Consider the following 25,984-nt stretch of genomic DNA (forward strand, 5'->3'; position numbering starts at 1 on the left):
GTGGTTACCATTATATAGTCGAAAAAGAAAAAAGTTGTAAAGTTATTTTAATAATGTCCTGTTACCATGGAAAGCTTAGATAAGGTTTGAACATGTGAAGAACTGTGTTGTATAAATGTAGTATTACTCAATTAATTTATAAAGACTTTATTTATTTCTTTATTTGCGCAAATTAAAATATGGGACGTTGTTACAAGAAATGTGTTACTGAAAAGCGAAAAAATAGACGGTTAGCTCAATTGAAAAAAGTACTTTTTTACATAAATCAAATTAATTACTTTTGTATTTTTCAAATTAATTTTAAATTTATAGTGAAAATATGATCTACAAAATCTATCGGTAAACCAATAATTTTCGCATTAAATTTTATTCTCGTTTAAAGGAGTAAACAGTAAACTATATGTTGGACTGTTGGAAATTTTTGCCGATTGTAGATATGTTTGTGGTCATATCAAATGATCACATTAAATGATTTATTATTATGATGATCACTACAAAGCGTAGCGCCAGCCGTGTCTGCATTACACCAATCGTGATGGAATTAGTTTTCCATGTGCTTGTGATTTGTGAATTCACATTTTTACGTACCAAATTATTAGAATTGTACATGAGTAAAAATGAGTGACTCAGATCCGTAGCGACAAAAGAGTTACGCGAGGATAAAAATGAACAATTGTTATTTGTTAATCTTCTTCACAATTATTAAATTTTATTTGATAAAAGAATGACCCCAAAAATTAAGAATCTTCTTCTTAGGTTGTAAATTTTTCTATGACACACATTCATAAATGCTGCTATATTGTAACAAAAAAATACCTACGCCGAACACGTCCACCCACCAACTTCACTTAAACTGAAGCAAAATACTACTAAACAGGCACATACTTCAAAAGCGTAGTACATTCTTCTATGTAGGCTGGTAAATAGTAGCAAATACTACGGAGAAAAACAAATGCTTTTTAAGTGTAGTAAAATCTTCAAAAATGTAGTACGTACTTGAAGCATTAGCATTTACTACATTTTATGCCACCATGGGCACTTTACTTTATAGCTAAACTCGTACCTATTTACGGTTATCGGAACAAACTCTTATAAAATAAAAACTTTTATTTGAACTTTAATGTCTTGAAATACTTGGATTTTCCATAAATAATATATAAACAATAAATAACTTTTTATTAATTGTACGCCTTAAATCAATTATTATTTTTCAAAAACACTATCAATACTATTTAATAAACAACTCTTTGATTGATTTTATTATCATCGTAAAAGCGTTAAAAGCAATAGCAGAATGAACTGCTATATCAAAATAGCGGGTCGGACACATCTCTACTTGTCACTGTCTTGAGTCTTGTCATAACATTATATTCGAATGAGTGCATTGTATGACAAAGATAGCGAATGTTCGATTTCCACGGATATGGTGTCCATTTTTTTCGAATCCTGAAAAAACTAATAAATATTTTAAAAAAATTTAAACACAAAATGAAAGACTAAATTATTATCGAGAGCCGAAAGTCCCTTAGAATATATAAGAAGTTTCTTTCGAATGAGATATTTGAAATTAAAAATCACACTACATTTTCTCTTAGTTTTTTACCCCTGTAACTTATTAAAATAAACATTATAGAAGTTCTCAGGGACTTTCGGCCCTCGCTAATACCGTAATCTTTCATTCTGCGTTTAAATTTTTCAAAAATACTTATTAGTTTTCTAAGGATTCGAAAAAAATGAATCCCCATTTGAATAGCATTGCAGCCGAAAATACGTACCGATCCTCTTGTGATTAGCCTGATCTATAATAGTTATTTATGATATAAGTGTTAAAAGTACACGTTTAAGGCACGCATGTGAAAGTTTGCAGAATGAGCGATAGCGAGTTCTGCAATTCACATGAGTGCCTTAAGAATGTACTTTTTAACACGCATATTATCATGCAATATTTTTTCTACAAACAAACGTAATTTAAGGACAATATCTACAAAAACTTTTACTTGAACTTGACTGACATTCCACTTTTATATTTTTTTGACATTACATCAAAATTGCCTATACGGTCAATACGAACTGCAGTGCCTTAAATTTTTTAAAGCACTAGTGCCTCAAAGTAGCATTTTTACCGCTCGTATGGAGTGCTAAATTAGTTATTTATGAAACAGTTCGTGAAGTATGCTTTTTGCGAACGTGATATTTAGAGCACGAGCGACAGCGGAGCGAGTGTTATACATCGCGTAAGTTTACAAATGAATTTAATGAATTTTTGGGTCGCTTACGACGAATATGACATCGGAATTGCTCTACAGAGTACATGTTACCCAGGGTACCTACTGTTTACCTCGTTTTCTGGAGTTTTTGACAAATTCATTAAAAAAAAATTAGTTAAAATTCATTACGTAGGGGTTTTTGGGGTCTTTGACGACGAATATGACATCGGAAGTGATCTTCAGTATACCTGATGCCCAGGGTACCTACTGTTTATCTCGTAACTAATGATGTTTGACTAATTTTTTAATGAATTTGCCGAAAACTTCAGAAAACGAGGTAAACAGTAGGTACCCTGGGTACCAGGTACTCCATAGATCACTTCCGATGTCATATTCGTCGTCAGCGACCCAAAACCCCCCCGAGTAATGATTTTTGGCTAATTTTTTAATGAATTTGCCGAAAACTCCATAAAAAAGTAGGTACCCTGGGCACCAGGTATTCAGGAGATCGCTTCCGATGTCATATTCGTCGTTAGAGACCCCAAAAATCTCCGAGTAATCATTTTTGACTAATGTTTTAATACATTTTTTGCCGAAAATTCCACAAGAGAGCTAAACAGTAGGTACCCTGGGCACCAAGTACTCCGAAAATCACTTCCGATGTCATATTCGTCGTTAGCGGCCCCAAAAACTCCCCGAGTAATGATTTTTGACAAATTTTTTAATGAATTTTAATGACGAGGTAAACAGCAAGTACCCTTGGTAACACTTTCATGGAGATCACTTTTGACGTCATATTCGTTTTCAGTGACCCCAAAACCCCCGAGTAACAAAATTGAACTCATTTCCGCCGATAATTGACGAGTTCTGAATATTTTTTATTGTCTGTTTGAGATGCAATTTAAGAATGCATTTTTTGTATGCAGTTTTTCAATATTATATCATGGCTCCGGTTCACAAAGTTTCCTGGCGCATTCACGAATCGAATGCAAAAAGAATTATTAAGATCCGTCTTGTCCTTTTTTTCGGAGGATCAGTGCTTTATTGCTTCGACTATAAATATCTCTTATTAATAAACGATTTTTTTTTTCAAAAAAAAAGTTATTGTTTTCTTTTCCTCAAAGGTAGTTTTTAACATTTATTATATTTCATAATATGTGGTCCAAGATTGAAAGTTTCTGCAAATTGAAAGAAATACAAGGTTAATTGTACCCGTGAGTGTATATGCGCAATGGAAAAACGGAGAATTTCCTGCAATTATTTTGATGAGTCATGTCTTTAAAATCTTGCACAAATACATACGTTCGCTAAAACAAGTGTAAAGGTAATATGTATCAGAAAAAGTACTTTGGGTTTTTCAGTGGCAGTTAACGTATAAATATATTTGAAAGGATAAAATTGGTAAAAAGTGATTTCAAAAAGCTGGTCAGAATTCAAAGATGATGACGTATATGTTCCCTTTCTATACCTACTACTCGTATGCTAATATTGGGGGTATACTGGGGACGCACTGTGGTTCCAAATTCCGAAAAGGTGGTCATGAACTTTTAAAAGCGTACATTGTTCATACACTTCGGAACTACTTTTATACATAATGGTTTTTGGGATCGCTGATTACGAATCTGACGTTATTTTTTTTTTGGAAAAAAAAAATGGTGGATCCAAAATGACGGAAAGAAAGAAAATATCAATCAAAACGCAAAATTTTTTGTAAAATTTGGTAGTTTAAGGTCGCTGATTACAAATGTAACATTATTTTTTTTAAAAGCAAAATGACGGATCCTATGTTGCCGAAAGAAATTCGAAAATTTTATTGTAAACGCATAATTTTTTGAAATTTTACAAGGGACTTTTGAAATTGCTAATTACCAATACATTTTCGTTTTGAAGTACAATATTTTTTTTTTGCTTAGACTTACCGTCATACTGCCAGACACATAAGGAATACAAGTTATCAAGTTATACAAACAGGTTTAAAACAAAGATAACAACTAAAAGGTATTAAGTAACACTAAGCTTAACAGCTAAAACAACTAACTACCAAAGGTATTAATTAAAAATGTTTAAGGGAATTATAATGATAATTTGCTGTCTTTTAAAAAGTTAATTAAAGAGTTGTATATGTTACAGTTCAAGTTGATTATCCAGTTGGAGTTGACTCCAACTAGTTCGAGTCAACTCTAACGGCTGGTTTCAGTAAAAGTTGATTATAAATATAAAATGAAGATTTTTATTCAACATTTACTAGTAAAAGTAGACTCCAACTAGGAAAAGTATACTCTTCCCAATGCCATTTAGTAAAAGTTGATTCTGATTCATACAAACAGCCGATTCTAGAAATTAAATGTTACTGAAAATGTTCAAATTAGTCTAGGCTGTATCGTCGCCCCCGTTAGGTAAATTACTCCGATTCGAATTTTTTGCACAAACTTACTCAAAAAGAGGTCCTTATAACAAATCTACTGGGTGCCAGGGTGCCACCTTGATCGATAAATTGTTTAAACAATTTTTTTAGACAAATTCACAAAAATAATTTTTTCACTTCAAACAATATTTTTTTAGATCATTTGGGTCATTCTGAGCAAAAAAATATATTTTGTGATTTTTCTCTAAAATTGATTGTTGTCGAGTTATACGCGATTTAAAATTTGAAAAATGCGGAAATAGCCATTTTCAAGGCTTAATAACTCGGTTAAAATCCATTATTATGAAAGTCAGAAAGTGACCAAACCAAAGTTTATAGCCCCCTCTACAAGATCCAGCAGAAATGTTTGTCACTATTTTATTACTAAGCTTTATCTTTAATTATTAACAATGAGCGCTAAGTGCGTATTAGGCGGCCCTCAATGGTGTGTGCTAAAGAGATGCACCATTCCGGCCGTCCAATGGTGCATCTCACTCGCACTCACATTGACGGCCGCCTCAATACACGCTTAGCGCTCATTGTTGATAATTAAAAATAATATCTTATTAATGAAATAATGACAAAAATTTCTTCAGGATCTTATAGAGGTAGCTTTAATCTTTGATTTTTTTAGTTTCTGACTTTCATAATATATAATATCGTATGGCATTTTTGCCTTTCGGACAGTTCCGGCGCCAATTACATCTTTAACCCTGTTTCAAGTAACTAGTGTCGATGTACACTAGCCCAGGGGGACCGACGGCTTAACGTGCTCTCCGAGGCACGTTGAGACGGCTCGTGTCATTATTGGAAATGAAAATGGTTTATCTTTGGCAGGGCTCGAACCCACGTACACTGGCGTATGAGGCCAGCAATTATGCCGTTACTCCACGGCCGCTCGTTCGACTTTCACAATAATTATCTTTAACCGAGTTATTAAACCTTAAAAATGGTTATTTTGGCGTTTTTCAAAATTTAAGTCGCTAATAACTCGACAACAGTCAATTTTAGAGAAAAATGGCCCAAAGGATCTAAAAAAAAATTGTACGAAGTGAAAAAATTATTTTAGCGAATTTGTTTACAATCATTGTTTATCGCCAAACGTCACTAAAATCATCCATTATTGTACTCACTTGCCTTCATTTTCGGCAGTAAAGTAACACTTTGTTGTATTGAAAGAAGAATGTTACTTTACCTGCCGCGATTATTAATCAAATTAACCGAGATTGAATGTAAGTGGTCAATGGCAGCAATCGATTATTTATTTGAGTGAAATTAAAATTTATTTACTTTAATTATTAAAAATATTGTACAAAATTTATCTTATTATTAATAAAATTTATGTCAAAAAGTAAAATTCTGTAGTGTTTCGCAATTATATTCATACAAAATAAATCAAAACTTTACAGATTTAGTAATTAGGTAGGTATACAATATGCAAAAGTCATCTGTCATTACTGTCATACGAATTTTAACGACTCCCTACAAGATACTGAAGAAATTTTTGTTATTATTTTATTACTAAGCGGATATTTTTAATTATTAACAATGAGTGCTAGGAGCGTATTGACGCAGCTATCAATGTGAGTGCGAGTGAGATGCACCATTGCACCATTTTGGCATTTAAAAATTCAAACTTCTGTCAAACCACAAAACTGTCAAAACTTTTTTTGTAATTTATTGCTCACATGTCATCACCATGACAAGGCGAAAGTTCTTCTTCTTGTGGTGCTTTCTCCTTTAGTGGAGGTTAGCGACTACACTGGCAAATCTGTCTCTGTCCAATGCGGCTCTAAACAAAGATGTTGAATCAAGGCTGGTCCAGTCTCTGATATTTGTAAGCCATGAAATCTGGCGCCTACCGGGACCCCGTTTTCCTTCAATCTTACCCTGGATGATCAGTTGCGTGAGGCGGTACTTTTTGTTTCTCATTATGTGTCCCAGGTAGCTAACTTTTCTGACTTTAATGATTTTTAGCAGTTCCCTATCTGTACCTATTCTTCTCAGAACATATTCGTTGGTGCTGTGAGTTGTCCAAGGTATTTTCAAGTCTGTTCTATTGGGACCGTGCAAGTTCGGCAAAGCGACCCCTATTTCTACGCTCTATACTAAAATTCGCACTTTTAATTAGATTGGCCAATTATATTAGTCCTGGTTACTGGATAATTGTCAAGGCCATAGTCCAAAAAAATAATAAGAAGAAAAAATAAGATTCAGGTTATGTTATGAAAACGTCAACAATTGTATGTAGTAAATAAAATTAGTTATTAAAATGCAGTACTGCAAGCAAAATAAAATTAATTAAATTTACCTTTATATAATAATTGCATATCATATCAATATTGTGGAGCAATATATAATTTTTCTGCTTCATTGACAGAAGGTATGAAATATACGTCAATTTGACAATTTCAATTGACAATATGAATTATTTAGGATAGTTGCAATATTTCTCCGCGACTCGCGCAGGGTCGTTTCTCGTTTCCCCTTCCACGTACTTGCACACCGCGAATAAAGCCAGAGTTCAAAGGCGTCAAACTTGTTCATCAGTGTTGTGTTGTGTCCAGGCCTCCGTTCCATACAAAAGTATTGACCACACATAGCAATGCAGAAAACGACATCTAAGGCTGATATTAATGCTACTGTTACAAAATAAGCTTTTCATTTTGATAAACCGCTGTCGGGCTACCGCTATTCTCGCTCTTGACTTCTTGTTTATAATCAAGTTGATTGTTGAACCAGTAACCAAGATATTTGTACTGGCTTACGTATTCAAGCTGTTGGTGTTTCACATATTTATTGGAAGAGGTAAATTTTTGTTCCTTGATATTCTTATAACTTTGGTTTTCGCAGTAATGATCTTCATCCCCATTTTTTCACAACTCTAAGTAACCCTATCCAACAGTATCTGCAGACTATGGTCCGATTCAGTCATTAATACTGTGTCATCTGCATACCGGATGTTATTTACTCTCTGTCCGTTTATCCTGATTCCTTCTGAAGAGTGCGATAAAGAGTTCGCAAATATTACCTCAGAGTAGACATTAGAAGTATGGATGATAGCACACAACCCTGTCTAACACCTCGTTGTATTTCAATTGGCCTTGACGTATTACCATTGGTCTTTATGATTGCTGTCTGATTCCAATAAATAGCCTCTATAATTTTAGAATCTCTTTTGTCGACTCCGATGTCGTTCAATCTTTCTATCAAGGTCTTGTGCTTCACCCTGTCGAACGCTTTCTCAAAATCTATGAAACAGATAAAAAGGTCTGCTTGCTGATCTTTGTATCTTTGTGCCAGAGTTTGAAGACAGAATATTGCTTCTCGTGTCCCCATACCTTTCCTGAAGCCAAATTGTTCTTGACCGGTGACCTCATCACAGTTTTTATAATATATTCTGTTCTGTATGATATGCAAGAAAAGCTTCAGAATGTTATTTAATAGAGTTATAAGGCGAAAGTCCTGGCATAATTTGGCATTCTTCTTTTTAGGCAGTGGTATGAAGACGGATTCAAGCAATATTTTAGGGATAGTCCCTGTATTGTAAACATTATTAAATAGTCCAAGAAGAAGGTCTAAGTTTTCCTCGTTGATTAAATTCAATAGCTCAGCTGGTATTTCATCTTTTCCTACAGATTTGTTGTTTTTTAGTTGACGTCCATTAAATCCAATATTTCCTCTGTCATCCATCTTTGCTTCCGTGGTCGCTGTTTTGTGAGTATTTCAGTTGCCGTTGCAAGGGCGTGACTGATTTCCTTCCGAAGGCGAAAGTTAAGGATGTTTAATTATACGAAAGTGTGCTAAAAAACAGTGCGAAAAAGTAAAACCGATTTAAAATACATTGTTATTTCAGACACACTTTAAACCCTTCATGTACTGCTATCTATATTTACAATTTTCACACAATAAAACCTTTACATCAGCGGTTCTCAATCTTTTTGAGTCAGGTACCATCTAAAGTTTCTTTTATTATATTTCTATATTTTTAGATTGTATAATCAAGATTTGCTATGTACTACTATTTTAAGTTTTTGCGTGTTTTGTGTACCACCGCAAATAATGATATGTACCACCAGTGATACATGTACCACAGATTGAGAACCGCTGCTTTACATAATATGAGATAGAGTAGATAAAAATTATTTTTGTGAATTTGGTTAACAAAAATTGGTTAAACAATTTTTCGACCGCGGTACCGCGTGACACCCTGTGTATTTGTTAAAAGGATTGTTATACGGATGTATTTCTTTGAGTAAGTTTGTGCAAAAAATCGAATCAGAATAATTTACCTAACGGGGGCGACGTTACAGGCAATACTAATAAGTAGTTGAAACGGTCAAAACAAAGAAACGCACACTCATCAAAAATGCACTTGAGATTCTCGTATAATCAACATTTACTGAATCGATCCAGGAAGAGTCAACTCCAACTAGTAAAAGTTGATTTAAATTTTTAAAATCAACTTTTACTGCTCGTTTCAGTTGGAGTTGACTCCAACTAGTTGGAGTCAACTCTAACTGAGAATCAACTTGAACTGTAACATATACATCTACAGAAACAAGTGATAATAAATATAATATATTCCAAGGAGTTGCTACTTTACATTTTAATAAATCGTTTATTAATTTAGATGAGTAAATTGTATTTTTAGAACAACAAAAAAATATATGATCTAAATCACTTTCCTCTTCACAATGCTCACATTTATCATTATCCAAAACCTGTATTTTAAATAAATGCTTTGGATAACATGCGTGCCCGAATCGTACTCTAATAATAGAAGTTATGTACTTTCTAGAAGCTCTACAAGACTTGTACCAAGGAAATTTGGGAATATCGGGCTGAATTAACGAGTATCTATTTTGATTCACAAAAGAGTATTCCTTCCACTGGTAGCTCCACTCCCGATGCAGTGTTGACTTGAAAGAGATTATACTATACTATCAGTCAGTGTTATTGTATGTAGAATACTGGTATCGGATGAAACGCTTTCTTTGGCTAATAAGTCGACATACTCATTATGTTCAAATCCTGCGTGTGCTTTAATCCAGATAAAATGTACATTGATTCCTTTGGTTAAAAGATTTTGTTTAATATGTTTAATTTTATAAATGTATGGGCAGTCTTGGATGTTTGGGGGTCCATATTTACCAAGAGATTTCAATACTGCTAAGGAGTCGGACAAAATCATAATATGGGCGAAATCAAATTCAGCTACATATAGAAAAGCTTCATATATTGCAATAGTCTCTGCTGTATAAATTGAAGTCTCCGGTTTCAGTTTGAATTTCTTTTCTATATGTCCCGATGGTATAAAAAAGGCTGCACATGGATTCGCTCCCGGGTTCAGGTAGGAAGACCTAACCCTTCGGTCATAACTTAACTTTCGGGTATGAGTTTCGGAGCCAACTCGTGTACAATAAAAGTGGTTTTATAGGGGTTGGGAGCGAATCCATGTGCGCCGATAAAAAAGGCGCATCCAGTTCCATCTGCAGATTTAGACGCATCTGTATATAGAGCTATTGACTCATTGTAATTGTTAGTTATGGATAAAAGAATATTTTTATTTAAATATATGTTTTCAATATAATTTGGTACAATAATATCTGTAGGAGAAAAGAAAGAAGAGTACGCGTAGTTTTTGAAGTACAATATTTAGAACCTATTACCTGGATACAACCGCCCATACGTAAGCAACAATCGCCAGAATCATGTAATATTCGTCATTTCATACTTTTGTATTCAAACAACTGCCGGCAACGCAAAGGCAGTTAAAGGCAGCTAAACCAAATATGATTCTGTATCTTCTAACTGTACATTTTGAGATTAGTAAACATTAATCCCAGAATTATGCAGAGTTATGTACTTTTGAATGAATTTTTACGAAATTTTGATTATTTCAAGTATATTTTTACTGTTTATTCATTAACAAATTTTATGCATTTATTGTTATCAAATCTTTAAACAACTTTTATCTTACATTGGTATTACGTACTTAAAAAAGAAGAATCTGTTATACAGGTTTACAGCAATAAAATTGATAAAGTACTAAACCTTTTTCTGCAGCCGTTCCGAAAATAAAACTTTCGGTATCATTTATTAAATCGAAAGTACCATTTTACACAACTCATACCGAAAGTAGCTATTTTCGGGACTAATTTTTTCACTTTCGGGACGCTTTTTTCACTTTCGTTCGGGACGATTTTGGGTAGCTAGGTAACGGCTTTGACAATATCATCAACTTTGTATTTTATTATGACAACATAATTTTATTAAAATTCACATGGCTTCATAGTAAAAGTACTGACACGTCTAACACTAATTTCAATACTGTCACTTCTGTTAATATTCCTAACAATATCAATGTAAATAATTGTTATAATTATTGTGTTATTAATATTCATAAGTAGATTTTTCTAATGTTGAATTCACGAGAGTAACTTTAAAGTGTTTAATAAAAGTTCATAAGTAAAGTTTATCCATATATTCTTAAAATTTTTTTGAAAGGTTGGAATTTTTAGTTCCTCCGGCTACTAATCTTTATTTCAGCTTCATTTTGATAGACAAGGCGGAAACGGCGGGTTCGTTGGGAAAAATATTCCCATGAGATATTTTTGCATAATCACATTCGTGAGACATCCCAGAATAAGGTTCAAGAAGTCGCCCACGTGAAAAGTGGGCCAATTTTTTTTTAACAATTTTTTTTAATCAAATTGCAAAAATCAATATTTCTGGCCCGGACTATTTTTTGTTTAGGTTTCTTGGACCATTCTGGACAAAAAAGCCCTTTTATAATTTTTCTCTAAAGTTGATCTTTTTCGAGTTATAAGCAATTTAAAATTTGAAAAACGCGAAAATGACCATTTTTAAGACTTAATAACTCGGTTAAAAATTATTATTATGAAAGTCAGAAAGTGACTAAATCAAAGTTTAAAGTCGCCGCTACATGATCCTGAAGAAATCTGTGTCATTAATTTACTACTAAGCTGTTATTTTTAATTAAAAACAATGAGCGGTTAGATCGTATTGACGCCGCTGTAAATGTGAGTGCGAGTGAGATGCACAATTGGACTGCTGGAATGGCTTCTCTCTCGCACTCAGAATTTACAGCGGCCGCATACGTGCATGGCGCTTATTATTATTACTTAAAAATAACAGCTTAGTAATAAAATAATGGCAAAAATTTCTTCAGGATCTTGTAGGGGGGGCTTTAAACTTTGATTTAGTCATATATTGACTTTCATAATAATAACTTTTAACCGAGATATTAAGCCTTGAAAATCGCCATTTTTCGTTTTGTTCAATTTTAAATTGCTTATAAGTCGAAAACGATCAACTTTAGAGAAAAATTATAAGAGACCTTTTTTGTCCAGAATGGTCCAAAAAATTAAAGAAAAAATTGTTCGGGTCAAAAATATTGATTATTGCAATTTGATTAAAAAAAAATTGTTAAAAAAAAATTGGCCCACTTTTCACGTGGGCGACTTCTTGAACCTTATTCTGGGATATCTCACGAATGAGATTATGCAAAAAAATCTCATGGGAATATTTTTCCCTTTGAACCCGCCGTTTTCGCCTTGTCTATGAACACTCATAGACAATGGTGCCTAGGTATAATTTTATTCCTACTTTGTATCTAATCGTCCTCCTAGAACATATAACTAGAATAACTGTGTTTATTATTTAAATTCGTGTAAAACTGTTAGCTTTTAAAATATGAAAAAATGATTCGTCTAAGCTTAGAAGTTGTTCTATTTGTTTATACTTTAAAATAACAGTAATTTTCTTGATAATTTTGATACATAAAAGACATTTTTTAAGGTTGAAATATTCAACGTACAGGTTGAATAGAGGTTTTAAAATATTTTAAAAAATCTTCGTCTAAGCTGAGAAGTTATTCTAGTTGTTTATACTTTAAAATAACAGTAACTTTACAAAACGATTTTTGATGCATAATAGTTATTTATCTAATCTATGTCATATTATGTGTAAGTTTTTAGTTTGTGAAAACTGTCATTATATATAGCAGTGCGTGAAGTGTTTAAAGTGTGAGTGAAGTAACAATGTATTTTAAATGGGACTTACTTTTTCGCACTGTTTTAACACACTTTCATATAATCAAATATCCTTAAATTTCGCGTTGTCATGGTGATGACATAATGAGCAATAAATTACGACAAAATTTTGGACAGTTTTGTCGTTTGAAAGAAGTTAGAATTTTTAAATGTCAAAGTTCTAAAAATTGTAGAATAGAAATGAATTCCAGTGACGAAGAGTTTTAGTTTTCTTTATTTGTTTATGTAGTGTAGGAAACAAAGGTTGAACCTTACAAAATGGACACAAGTCCGGTTTTTTTTTTCTGGTATATCAAGGGGTGCTTATTATCAGACTAACTTTTTCTGAAAAAATTTCGCCCCGGAACCCCCCTTTTCACCCCTTTAAAGGGGGTAATTTGTGGTTTTTGCGGAACGTAGCCCTTCCTGTTCCCTTTACAAAAAATTTCATTTATAGAAATATGAAGAGGACTATATTTTCTACGATTTATTTTCCGACAGCATCTGTCTATCATCCACCGTTTAGCAGGGGTGGCGCCCCAAAGGTGACAAGTTTTTAAAAAAGATGTTTTAAAAAAAATATATATTTTTCCCTAACTGTAACGGAAATTAAGAAGAAGTCCTGCGGCAATTATTCACAAATAATTCATTGATTTTTTGGTATAGGTTTCACTTAAGGGTAAGTGCCTTTTTTTAATTACAGGGTGTTACATTTTAAAAAACTCCTTTTTATACCATCTGAACCGTTTATGCTAGAGTAAAAAGACTTTCAGCAATTACCCATGTACTGGTGCTATTTACAAATTTGTATAATGCACCACCATTTTTTCCCCGTAAGCACCCAAAAAAAAGAAGAATTAATAAATAAAGTGATTTTCTTGGAATCCTTCACACATAATGCCCTTTATTAATATGCTTCATATATCATTTTGTGCACGTTATTATTACCCATGCATAGACACCAAAAGTGATTTCCTAGTGCAACCCCTGTAGCAAAAAAAAATAAATAAAATGGGGGTTGAATTTTGTTTTTTGTTTTTTTGCATTTTGATCCATATGGGCATATGCTTCATCAATAGTGCCTTTTAAAAATATATATGGTTATTGCAACATTCCTGCGGAAACCACCCCTATCCTTGAAAATATACTGCAGAAACTACTCCTATCGCTTGGCGAGCATGTTTTTACGATTTATCATTACCTATGCATTATTTTTAAACAAAACTTATACAAGGTTAAAGACCTCTATTTACTCTAAAAATTAGGTTCTATTCATTTTTTTTCCTATAAGCAACCGTTACGGCACAGTGGCGCCGTAAACCTCATATATACTTTGGCGGGCTCAAGTTTTTGTTTTTTTTTTCATCATCTGTTCGTTTTATTGATAAAGTACTTATGTAAAATAAAACAACACACTGTAACCTACAAATTATGACTAATGCACATTTTACAATCTTTGCTCCCCAAAGCCAGAGTGGTGGCCCAAAATCAATTTTTGCCTATTTTCGCCACCTACACGCATTTTATTGCATTAATGCTACCTTAATAGCACAATATTCACCCTTAAGGGGTAGCTAAGCAGTGGCGGATCCAGGGAGGGGTGATGGGGGCGATCACCCCCCCTCTCAAACCAAGTGATATTATATTTAAAGATTATAAAAATATTCATTTATTTTTATAGAAATACTTATATTATATTATTATTTTTATAAGAATGGCGTACTTTTTATGCTTTAGCGACAGTGGCGGATCCAGCATCGTTAAGAGGGGGTGACAATTGGCTAAATTTTTATAAAAATAAATGAAAATTTTTTAATCTTTAAATATAATATCACTTGGTTTGAGAAGGGGGGGGGGTGATCGCCCCATCAGCCCACCCTGGATCCGCCACTGCTTAGCGACCACTTAAGGATAAATATTGTGCTATTAAGGTAGCATTAATGCAATAAAATGCGTGTAGGTGGCGAATATATGCAAAAATTGATTTTGGGCCATCACTGTGGCTATGGGGCGCAAAGATTGTAAAATGTGCATAGGTCAAAATTTGTAGGTTACACTATGTTGTTTTATTTTACATAAGTACTTTAACAGTAAAACGAACAGATGACGAAAAAAAAACAAAAATTGGAGCCCGCCAAAGCATATATGAGGTTTACGGCGCCACTGTGCCGTAACGGTTGCTTATACGAAAAAATTAATAAGACCTAATTTTTAGAGTAAATAGTGGTCTTTAACCTTGTATAAGTTTTGTTTAAAAATAATGCATAGGTAATGAGAAAATCGTAAACACATCCTCGCCAAGGGATAGGGTAGTTTCTGCAGTATATTTTCAAGGATAGGGGTGGCTTCCGCAGGGATGTTGCAATAACCATATATATATTTTTGAAAAGTACTATTGATGAAGCATATGCCCAAATGGACCAAAAAGCAAAAAACAAAAAAAAATTTCAACCCCCATTTTATTTATTTTTTTTTTGGCTACAGAGGTCGCACTAGGAAATCGCTTTTGGTGTCCATGCATGGGTAATAATAACGTGCAGAAAATTATCTATGACGCATATTAATAAAGGGCATTGTGTGTGAAGGATTCCAAGAAAATCACTTTATTTATTAATTCTTCTTTTTTTTTGGGTGGTTCCGGAGAATTCCGGCATTATACAAATTTGTAAATAGCACCAGTACATGGGTAATCGCTGAAAGTGTTTTTACTCTAGCATAAACGGTTCAGATGGTATAAAAAGCGGTTTTTTAAAATGTAACACCCTGTAATTAAAAATAGGGCAATTACCCTAAGTGAAACCTATACCAAAAAATCAGTCACTTATTTGTGAATAATTGCCGCAAGATTTCTTTTTAATTTCCGTTACAGTTATGGAAAAATATATTTTCTTTAAAAACATCTTTTTTAAAAACTTGTCAAATTTGGGGCGCCACGTCCGCTAAACGGTGGATGATAGACATATGCTGTCGGGAAATAAATTGTAGAAAATATAGTCCTCTTCATATTTCTATAAAAATTTTTTTTTGTAAAAGGTACAGGAAGGGCTACGTTCCGCAAAAACCACAAATTACCCCCTTTAAAGGGGTGAAAAGGGGGGTTCCGGGGCGAATTTTTTTCAGAAAAAGTTAGTCTTATAATAAGCACCCCTTGATATAACAGAAAAAAAAATAAAACCGGACTTGTGTCCATTTTGCAAGGTTGAACCTCTGTTTCCTACACTATATGGTAGAGTAGATAAAATATTGTATGAAACTGTGCGTGAAGTACTTTTTGCGAACTTACGCGATGTATAGCACTCGCTCCGCTGTCGCTCGTGCTCTAAATATCGCGTGCGCTCGCAAAAAGCATACTTCACGAACGGTTTCATAAATAACTATTATCTACTCTATGTCATATTATTTTATTTTATTTTTAGTTTGTGAAAACTGTCATTATAGATAGCAGCGCGTGAAGGATTTAAAGTGTGCGTGAAGTAACAATGTATTTTAAATGGGATTTACTTTTTCGCACTGTTTTTAACTTTCGCGTTGTCATGGTGACAATCCTTACTTTTGCGTTGTCATGGTGATATCAATATGAGCAATGAATTAAAACAAAAGTTTTGACAGTTTTGTGGTTTGAAAGTAGTTAGAATTTTTAAATGTCAAAGTTCTAAAAATTGTAGAATAGAAATGAATTCCAGTGATAAAGAGTTACAGCTTTTTTATTTGTTTATCGTAGATAAAACATTGTATGAAACTGTGCGTGAAGTACTTTTTACGAACTTACGCGATTTATACCACTCGCTCCGCTGTCGCTCGTGCTCTAAATATCGCATGCGTTCGCAAAAAGCATACTTCACGAACTGTTTCATATTCAGAATATGAAACAGTTCGTGAAGTATGCTTTTTGCGAACGCATGCGATATTTAGAGCACGAGCGACAGCGGAGGGAGTGCTATAAATCGCGTAAGTTCGCAAAAAGTACTTCACGCACAGTTTCATACAATGTTTTATCTACGATTAACAAATAAAAAAGCTGTAACTCTTCGTCACTGGAATTCATTTCTATTCTACAATTTTTAGAACTTTGACATTTAAAAATTCTAACTACTTTCAAACCACAAAACTGTCAAAACTTTTGTTTTAATTCATTGCTCATATTGACATCACCATGACAACGCAAAATTAAGGATTGTCAACATGACAACGCGAAAGTTAAAAACAGTGCGAAAAAGTAAATCCCATTTAAAATACATTGTTACTTCACGCACACTTTAAATCCTTCACGCACTGCTATCTATAATGACAGTTTTCACAAACTAAAAACTTATACATAATAATATGACATAGAGTAGATAATAGTTATTTATGAAACAGTTCGTGAAGTATCCTTTTTGCGAATGCACGCGATATTTAGAGCACGAGCGACAGCGGAGCGAGTGCTATACATCGCGTAAGTTCGCAAAAAGTACTTCACGCACAGTTTTATACAATATTTTATCTACTCTACCATAAACAAATAAAGAAAACTAAAACTCTTCGTCACTGGAATTAATTTCTATTCTACAATTTTTAGAACTTCGATATTTAAAAATTCGAACTATGTACTTTCAAACCACAAAACTGTCAAAACTTTTGTTTTAATTCATTGCTCATATTGACATCACCATGACAACGCAAAAGTAAGGATTGTCACCATGACAACGCGAAAGTTAATAACAGTGCGAAAAAGTAAATCCCATTTAAAATACATTGTTACTTCACGCACACTTTAAATCCTTCACGCACTGCTATCTATAATGACAGTTTTCACAAACTAAAAACTTATACAGAATAATATGACATAGAGTAGATAATAGTTATTTATGAAACAGTTCGTGAAGTACTACTTTCGCAAAAAGTACTTCACGCACAGTTTCATACAATATTTTATCTACTCAACCATAAACAAATAAAGAACACTAAAACTCTTCGTCACTGGAATTCATTTCTATTCTACAATTTTTAGAACTTCGACATTTAAAAATTCTAACTACAGTAGAGCGTCGATAATCCGAACCCTGGTAATCCAAACGTTCGCTAATCCGAACGCAAAAAATATAAAATTAAAAAATATGATCGCGGACCGAATTTTTGGATTTAATATGACAATATGGGCAAAATATGACCGCGGATTTTTGTTTTGTTTATGCAGAAATACCTACAATATATGTGTTTATTATGCAGGTGTTTTATTCCTTGTAACTAAAACGTATGTACATATGTACTATGTTTATAAGCTTTGTGTGTATTTTGAACATATGTTCAATAATCCGAACAATTTGATAATCCGAACTACCCCTGAACCAATTAGTTCGGATTATCGACGCTCTACTGTACTTTCAAACCACAAAACTGTCAAAACTTTTGTTTTAATTCATTGCTCATATTGACATCACCATGACAACGCAAAAGTAAGGATTGTCACCATGACAACGCGAAAGTTAAAAACAGTGCGAAAAAGTAAATTCCATTTAAAATACATTGTTACTACACGCACACTTTAAATCCTTCACGCGCTGCTATCTATAATGACAGTTTTCACAAACTAAAAACTTATACATAATGTGACATAGAGTAGATAATAGTTATTTATGAAACAGTTCGTGAAGTATGAAGCATTTTGCGAACGCACGCGATTTTTAGAGCACGAGCGACAACGGACGAGTGCTATACATCGCGTAAGTTCGCAAAAAGTACTTCACGCACAGTTTTATACAATATTTTATCTACGATAAACAAATAAAAAAACTGTAACTCTTCGTCACTGGAATTCATTTCTATTCTACAATTTTTAGAACTTTGACATTTAAAAATCCTAACTACTTTCAAACCACAAAACTGTCAAAAATTTTGTTGTAAGTCATTGCTCATATTGTCATCACCATGACAAAGCGAAAGTTAAGGATATTTGATTATATGAAAGTGTTCCAAAAAACCCATTGAAAGTGTGCGAAAAAGTAAATCCCAATTAAAATACATTGTTACTTCACGCACACTTTAAACCCTTCACGTACTGCTATCTATAATGACAGTTTTTACAAACTAAAAACTTATACATAATATGACATAGAGTAGATAAAAGAAATTGTTTAAGCTTTTTTGATACAGATTGGTAGTTTAACCGTTGATTGATAAGTATAGATAAATACATGTACAGTTGAGTCCGCGAGTATTTACCCGTGCGTCATTAATACCTGGCGAGATAAAACACATACTTTTTATTTAGCATCATTCTCTTCCACGTATGAAATTAATGACAAACCAGCTGCCGTTTGTTATTAAGTAAAAAGACATGTTATTTTTATGAACCATCTAGACTCAGTGCATTGAAAAGAGATAGGTACAAAAAAAAGACGATTCGGTATGTTTTCATATTTTAAGCACAATTTGTTTGACGTTTCTGCTTTGTTTACTTTTGTGGCTGTCAGTCAGTTGAATTTTTTGCGGTTTTTGTCTAATTTTTGCATTTTGAAGTTTTTTATAGTATGCAAACAGTTATTTTCACAACTAATTTTATATTGGAGTTACAAATTTTGTAAATAATAATTTTATGTTATTTTACGATAAATTTTGACAACGTACAAAGCTAACCTCATTGTTGACACAGTTGAATGCTTGTGTTTAAGGTTCCGCCAAAGTGAATAAAATAACAAAAAGAAAATATGTTATTGAATTCTTTTATAAATTGTTTATTTATTTATTAATCAATGATAAAAAAATAATTTATTAAGCTACTTCAAATGTAGCTGTAATTATGCACCAAAATTTTAAAGCAAAACTTAAATTTGACTTTCTATTTATTTGATAACGTCAAATTTTATCCTATAACCCGTGACCGGAATAATATCCACTTGCCGTTGCATTTAGTAAATTTCCGACTTATTTCGTATGCTTTAAATGATTACGCACGGGTAAAGACTCGCGGACTCAACTGTATATTTGTCAATCAACGGTGCAACTCGTAGGGCCGGTTGTTTGAAGGCTAATCAACAAGGATCATTATCAAATATTTAATTACTGTCACCAACTGTCAATGTCAACTTTGTATGGGTTGCTGAAAACATAATTGATTACAATTATGAAATTGCTTAATCAATTATGTTAATAATTGTTATGTTAATTGATTAACTAATCTCATAATTATAATCAATTATGTTTTCAGCAACCCAATAAAAGTTGACATTGACAGTTTTGGTGACAGTAATTAAATATTTGATAGTGATAATTGTTGATTAGCGTTCGATCAACTGGCCCTTAGGGCCGGTTGTTCGAACGCTAATCAAAAATGATCATTATCAAATATTTAATTACTGTCACAACTGTCAATGTCAACTTTGATTGGGTTGCTGAAAACATAATTATTGATTACAATTATGAAATTAGTTAATCAATTATGTTAATAATTGTTATGTTAATTGATTAACTAATCTCATAATTATAATCAATTATGTTTTCAGCAACCCAACCAAAATTGACATTGACAGTTGTGACAGTAAGTAAATATTTGATAGTGATCATTGTTGATTAGCGTTCGAACAACCGGCCCTTAAGCTCTCATTTAGCATGCAAAGAGTTACCGTATCTTCATTATTTTATGACTAATGTTATTGCAAAAAAAGGTTTTTGAAAAAAACCAATAGCATAATTTTTAAACTAATTGATGGATTGACATCTGAAATTTGGGTTATTTTTAGGGATTACAGTACCCATTGCCCATTATTTTGCGCGTAATACAAAATATCTACATAGGTTGATTTTTACAATACAAATTTTATTTAATTCAAAATTCATTTTACTGCTGTCAAAAAACAGAAAAAATGTTTATTTTATAAATAAACATTGATTTTCGCTTAAATTCAATGTTCAAACTGCCAAGAGGCAGACAGGTGACAGTTTGAACATTGAATTAAGGGGAAAGCCGCAAAATGTCGCCTGTAAAAATTTTCAATGTGTTTTAAATATATTAATTTTTTTCGAAACCTGAGAAAACTAAGTATTTTTGAAAAAATTTGCGCCTTTCCCCTTAAAGCGAGTGGCAATGTTTATTTGTCAAATAAACTTTTTTTCTGTTTTCTGACAGCAGTAAAATGTATTTGTAATTAAATAAATTACATACATTCTCTTTGTGTCAATTAATTTAATTCAAACATTTCTTTGGACATCATTTATAACTAATGATGTTATATTTATATTACTGAATACACAATTGAATAACCATTTAAATCAGCTAGCACACGGCTCTCATAAAAAAAATCATCGAGTACGTCGTCACGCCCAGACGGATGACATTACTAGTAACCTATTTATATTGTCAAAAAATCATAATTTAAAAACAAAATTGACCTCTTTCAGGATTTTTCCTTAGAGTTGCCGGCTTACAAACTAACGAATTTATTTCATACTTTTCCGATAACATAAAAATACAAACAAATTTTAATCTTATGTAAACAATAAATTTTATTTACTTCAAATAGCACTTACCTCGTTCACTTTTGGGAATCTACAGGTTGAATGTTCTCTCTGCCTTCGAATTTAAACTCTTTTATATTGATCACCGATATCTAACTGGAAAATCCGAACTACAGTATTGCAGAAAATAATACATTAGTCTGTATAATATTCATAAAATTGAAAATTGTTCTTTATTTTTTACTTAACAAACCTAAAAATGGAGATATAGACTAAAAATAAATCGATTTTTAAATACAGCACCTATCGACTCATAACTTTTTGCATTGTGTTCGGGATGTTCGGGAGAAAAAAGTCTACAATAGAAAAATGGGTGGAAATGCATAATGGCATTATTCGCGGTGTGCAAGTACTTAGAGGGGATACGAGAAACGATCGTGCGAAAATAGCGGAGAAATATTGTAACTTTCTTAAATAATTCATTGTCAATTGAAATTGTCAAATTGACGTATATTTCATATCTACTGTCAATGAAGAAGAAAAATTATATATTGCTCCACAATATTGATATGATATGCAATTATTATATAAAGGTAAATTTAATTCATTGTATTTTGCTTGCAGTACTGCATTTTAATAACTAATTTTATTTACTACATACAATTCTTTACGTTTTAATAACATAACCTGAATCTTATTTTTTTTTTCTTATTATTTTTTTGGACTATGGCTTTGGCAATTATCCAGTAACCAGGACTAATATAATTGGTCAATATAATTAAAAGTGCGAATAGTGTTGCTGAGCGTAGAAACCAGGTGTCGCTTTGCCGAACTTGCACGGTCCAAATATAAAATGCATACAAAAGTGCAGAAACATATCAAGATCAGTATATTAAAGGCCAGATTTTGTTAATCGGGATTTTTGGGGTTCCTGAACATGAACACACCGTCAGACCCCCAGAGCACTAACACTGGACCCCCTGAGGCCCAGGGTTACTGCTAAGGCGCGTGATCTGGAGTTTCGAGGGTTTTTGGCATTAAATAAGCAAACAGATCACTCGAGAGTTTTTGGGGTAGCTGAACAAGAAAACGTCATCAAAATCGACCCCCGGAGCGTCTAGTACGTCATCTTCTGGAATTTCGAGGGTTTTAGGCACTAAATTGATGCAAACAAATTACTCGGGAGTTTTTTAGGCTTTCTGAACATGAATATGATATTAGAACTGACCCTCAGTCAAGGGCGTCGCCAGCCAGAATGATAGGGGAAGGCAAGATGAGACAAACATTGGAAATTAGAAAACAAATAATTATGTAACTATATATTCTAACCCATATACGCTAAGTACATATTTTATAGAAAAGCTGTTAATTTTAAAACAATTAAAAAAATGAAAATTAATAAAAATAATCTTCTCGGATTCTTTCCAAATCCGTGAACTACTTTATTAATAAAACCCTTCGAAGTATAACTTTTGGTGCACGCTCATCATTGCAAGGCCATTGAGCCGACTTTCTGCCATAGTGCTTCTCCACCAGGTTAGTGCTTCTTTTTATGCTTCTGTAAGACCGTTCAACAGTACACGTCGCACATAGGTTGATTTTAAATAATTAGCCGGCCAAAAGTCAAATTTCAAAAGTGACGTAAAAAATTCAAAACTCATCCTAGAGACACATTATGGTTTGTCTTAACAAAAACTTACTATCCCCGCTCCAGAACTATTCACCGCGCACGTGTGCACGTGCGAATGTGCGCGCATGTAGCTGTTAGTGAATTTTTGTTCTCTTAGCTTAGTAGTCAACTTTATAAAAATTGTGACATTTTGTAATATTCACCTTCTTTTTCAAAGTGATTGTGATGGAATCGAATAATTTAGTTAAGAATGAAAATTTCTTGAAATATTTATAGAAAGTTTATTGTTATTTTATATTATTTTTAGAAAGTAAAAAACAAGCCATTTTATAGTGACATTTCTGTTTAATTTTTATGTTTATAAGACATTTAGCAGTGGCGGCTCGTGATTTTTACAATAGGGGAGGCTATACCTAACTGTAAAATATCTAGACAAATTTGCACTAGCAAAAAAATGCGCCAAAAAATGTAATATAAGGCCCCATCTCTTGACCATTTTTTATTTACATTTCATAATATCATCCTAATTCATAATTTCATGATATAATCATTTTAAAAATAGTTAGACTAATAGTAAAAGTTTAATACCAAAGTTTGTGTCGTTTATTTGTTAACAATTCCATCTATTTGTAAATAGATACCTATGCATATCAAAATAAATACAGATTTGAAGTTTTGCAGTCCATACATAATGAAGCTTCAAATTTTTTAAGATACTCAACTGAATTTTTTTAATTCTAAACGCGGCCTACTGCGAATTCAAAAACACGATAAATTACCGATATTTTGCTTTGAGTTAGAGATATCGGAAAAAGTTATTTGAGCAAGTTGTTCCAAATATTATTATAACCCCACATACCAAATTTCATAACAAAATTCGCACTTTTAGATTTTTCATTATTTTTAGTCAGGACCCTAAAATTCGTTGTCCCGAGACGCACCCAACCACCCAACGGAGCTGAGAAGCTACACTGCCTCCCTTGGTATATCTCCGGGCAGCGTGTGATGGCGCCGTAGATGCCACTGTTAGGAGACCGGGTCTCCTTAAACGCCTGCTGCGCTGCACGGAGCATTAGCAACGGAGAAAGCTGGGCTTCTCGGCTCCGTTCGTGCATCTCGGGATAACCCAGGGGCTGCCTACAATAATATGTAATAAAACTGAGACGCGATCATGCGTTCTAATGCTAATGCTCCGTACGTATGGATAATTAGTGATAATATGGAGTTTACACGTTGTATAATAGTGAGAGTAATTGTTGTTTTCGCGATTCATGATAAACAAAACAGTATAGAGTGTGTAAAAAATTGATGGGGAGGCTGAGCCTCCCTTGCCTCCTCTGACGAGCCGCCACTGACATTTAGTTATATTATCGCCTCCAATCGAGCAATACTATTTATTTTATAGCATACTGCATATATTTGGCTAATTAATACTGCGGATACCCGAAATACAGGGGTTTTAATTTTGCTATATATGATGACGTCACAAAAATAAAAGTACCTACTTATTTGTTTTAATTATAATAAGTTACTATTTTTTTTGTTTTAGCTACATCTGGTGACTGCTCTGGCCTAAACATAGTGCTTCATAAATATCTTTGCGACCAAATAGAGCTACAAGATTTTCCTAATCTACAGGACAAATTAAAATATTTGGAAATTCACTTATTGAACTGTTATATCTGATAATTTAATCATTTTAAAACAAAGATTTCGAGATTTTAAAACGGCGATGATAGAGAAATGGTTAAAGCCTCACGAAAATATGCTGTATAGTAAATAAAGATGGGTTAGATGGAACATTTAAAACTGATAGAAAACAAATAAATTGAGCCAAGTCGACTTTCTAAATTATTTGAGCACTCCAGGACTCCAGTGAAAGGATAAAAAGAAGAAAAACAGAAGAAATACGTTCTTTGCTTGATGGTGAAGTTATCGTTCATGCAGCACAGACATTACAGGCTCGTGGAAAAAGGAATGCTTCAAAAATACCAAAAGAGATCTCAGAGATCCCAGCTAGTGCAAGAAAATGTAGAGATGCCTACAGGAAATTAAACTTCTTTTAACTTCTGACCCACTATTAACAATTTTAAGCAGCAAAAAACGTGTACAGAAAAGGATCAAACCAAGCTCATTTAGTTCTGAAACATTTCGAATGCTGTTATCTACCGGGTGATCCCAAATACTGAGTCCGATATGTCAGATACCGACTGAGGTATAAGTAAAAACCTGCATATTTTGTAATAATTTTAAATTTTGATTTTTTCTATGAAAAATACAAGTCAATTTTTAAAAAACAATATTTTTCTTTGATTTGTACCAGTTTTAGTAGAAATATGCTGTAAAATCATTTTGGCCGCGTAAATCCATTAAATTGACGTATGTGCGTCGTGCAAGGTAAGGCAATCAAAATTTGTAGAGCCATCCTCGTTTCGGGGAAAAATTCGGGGAAAAAATGTCTCTTTTAGAACACCTACAACGCTTAGTGCCGTCGCGCGTTGGTCGACTCAAATTTGGAGAAAAAAAAACCGTAAAATTTGGAGAAAAGATCGCAAGCTTCTTAGGCCAGGGTAATAAGACAAAAATATACCCTGTTCGTGCCACTTCAACAGCCAGTACTGAAGCGTTTTTTAGACAGGTAATACCTATAGGAACAAATTGTAACTATGGGCCATTCCACGAACATACGCCTGTTTTGGATTACTTCGACAACGAATATTTTACTGTGCAACATAAGAAGTACGAAAGTAAATGGCGCTAATAATTATTCCAATAAACAACAATGTAATTTGCAATTTACTTTCGTTCTTCTTATTTTGCACAGTAAAATATTCGTTGTCGAAGTAATCCAAAACAGGCGTATGTTCGATGTTCGTGGAATAGGGTATATTTCCTGCTAGGATCTGGCGGCCATTTTTATTTATATACAACTTAGGGCCAATTTCTCATATCGAGTTCAACTCCAGTTTAACCTGAACTTCTAGTAAACGTCAGTTTAAAGTTAAAATCGTCTTTCTCAATTCCCGTTCAACCGATGGCAGTTTAAACTTGAACGATGCTTGAACGGTGGAATTCGGCCGTTCAAAGATTTCAGAACTCAGTTCAGATGATTTCATGGACTACGCATGCGTTGTATTAACACGAAACGCTGTCATAATATAAATATATCCTATTTTATTATATTAAGCCTAACGATAAACGATAACATTATTTGTGTTTTTATAATATTTATTTAGAATTATTAAAATGACTA

At 33.1% G+C, this 25,984-nt stretch overlaps 1 protein-coding gene across 1 annotated transcript in view; it reads right to left on the reverse strand.

The window, feature by feature from the left end:
- The window catches only part of LOC126882034 (trehalase-like), a 79,918-nt gene extending 58,511 nt beyond the window's left edge, over positions 1–21,407 (reverse strand). The window contains exon 1 of the mRNA XM_050646810.1: positions 21,174–21,407. The gene's annotated coding sequence lies outside the window, so the exon portion shown is untranslated. The remainder of the gene's footprint in view (positions 1–21,173) is intronic.
- Between the last annotated feature and the right edge of the window lie 4,577 nt (positions 21,408–25,984).

This window comes from Diabrotica virgifera, chromosome 3, assembly GCF_917563875.1.
Source record: "Diabrotica virgifera virgifera chromosome 3, PGI_DIABVI_V3a".
Taxonomy (NCBI): Eukaryota; Metazoa; Arthropoda; class Insecta; order Coleoptera; family Chrysomelidae; genus Diabrotica; species Diabrotica virgifera.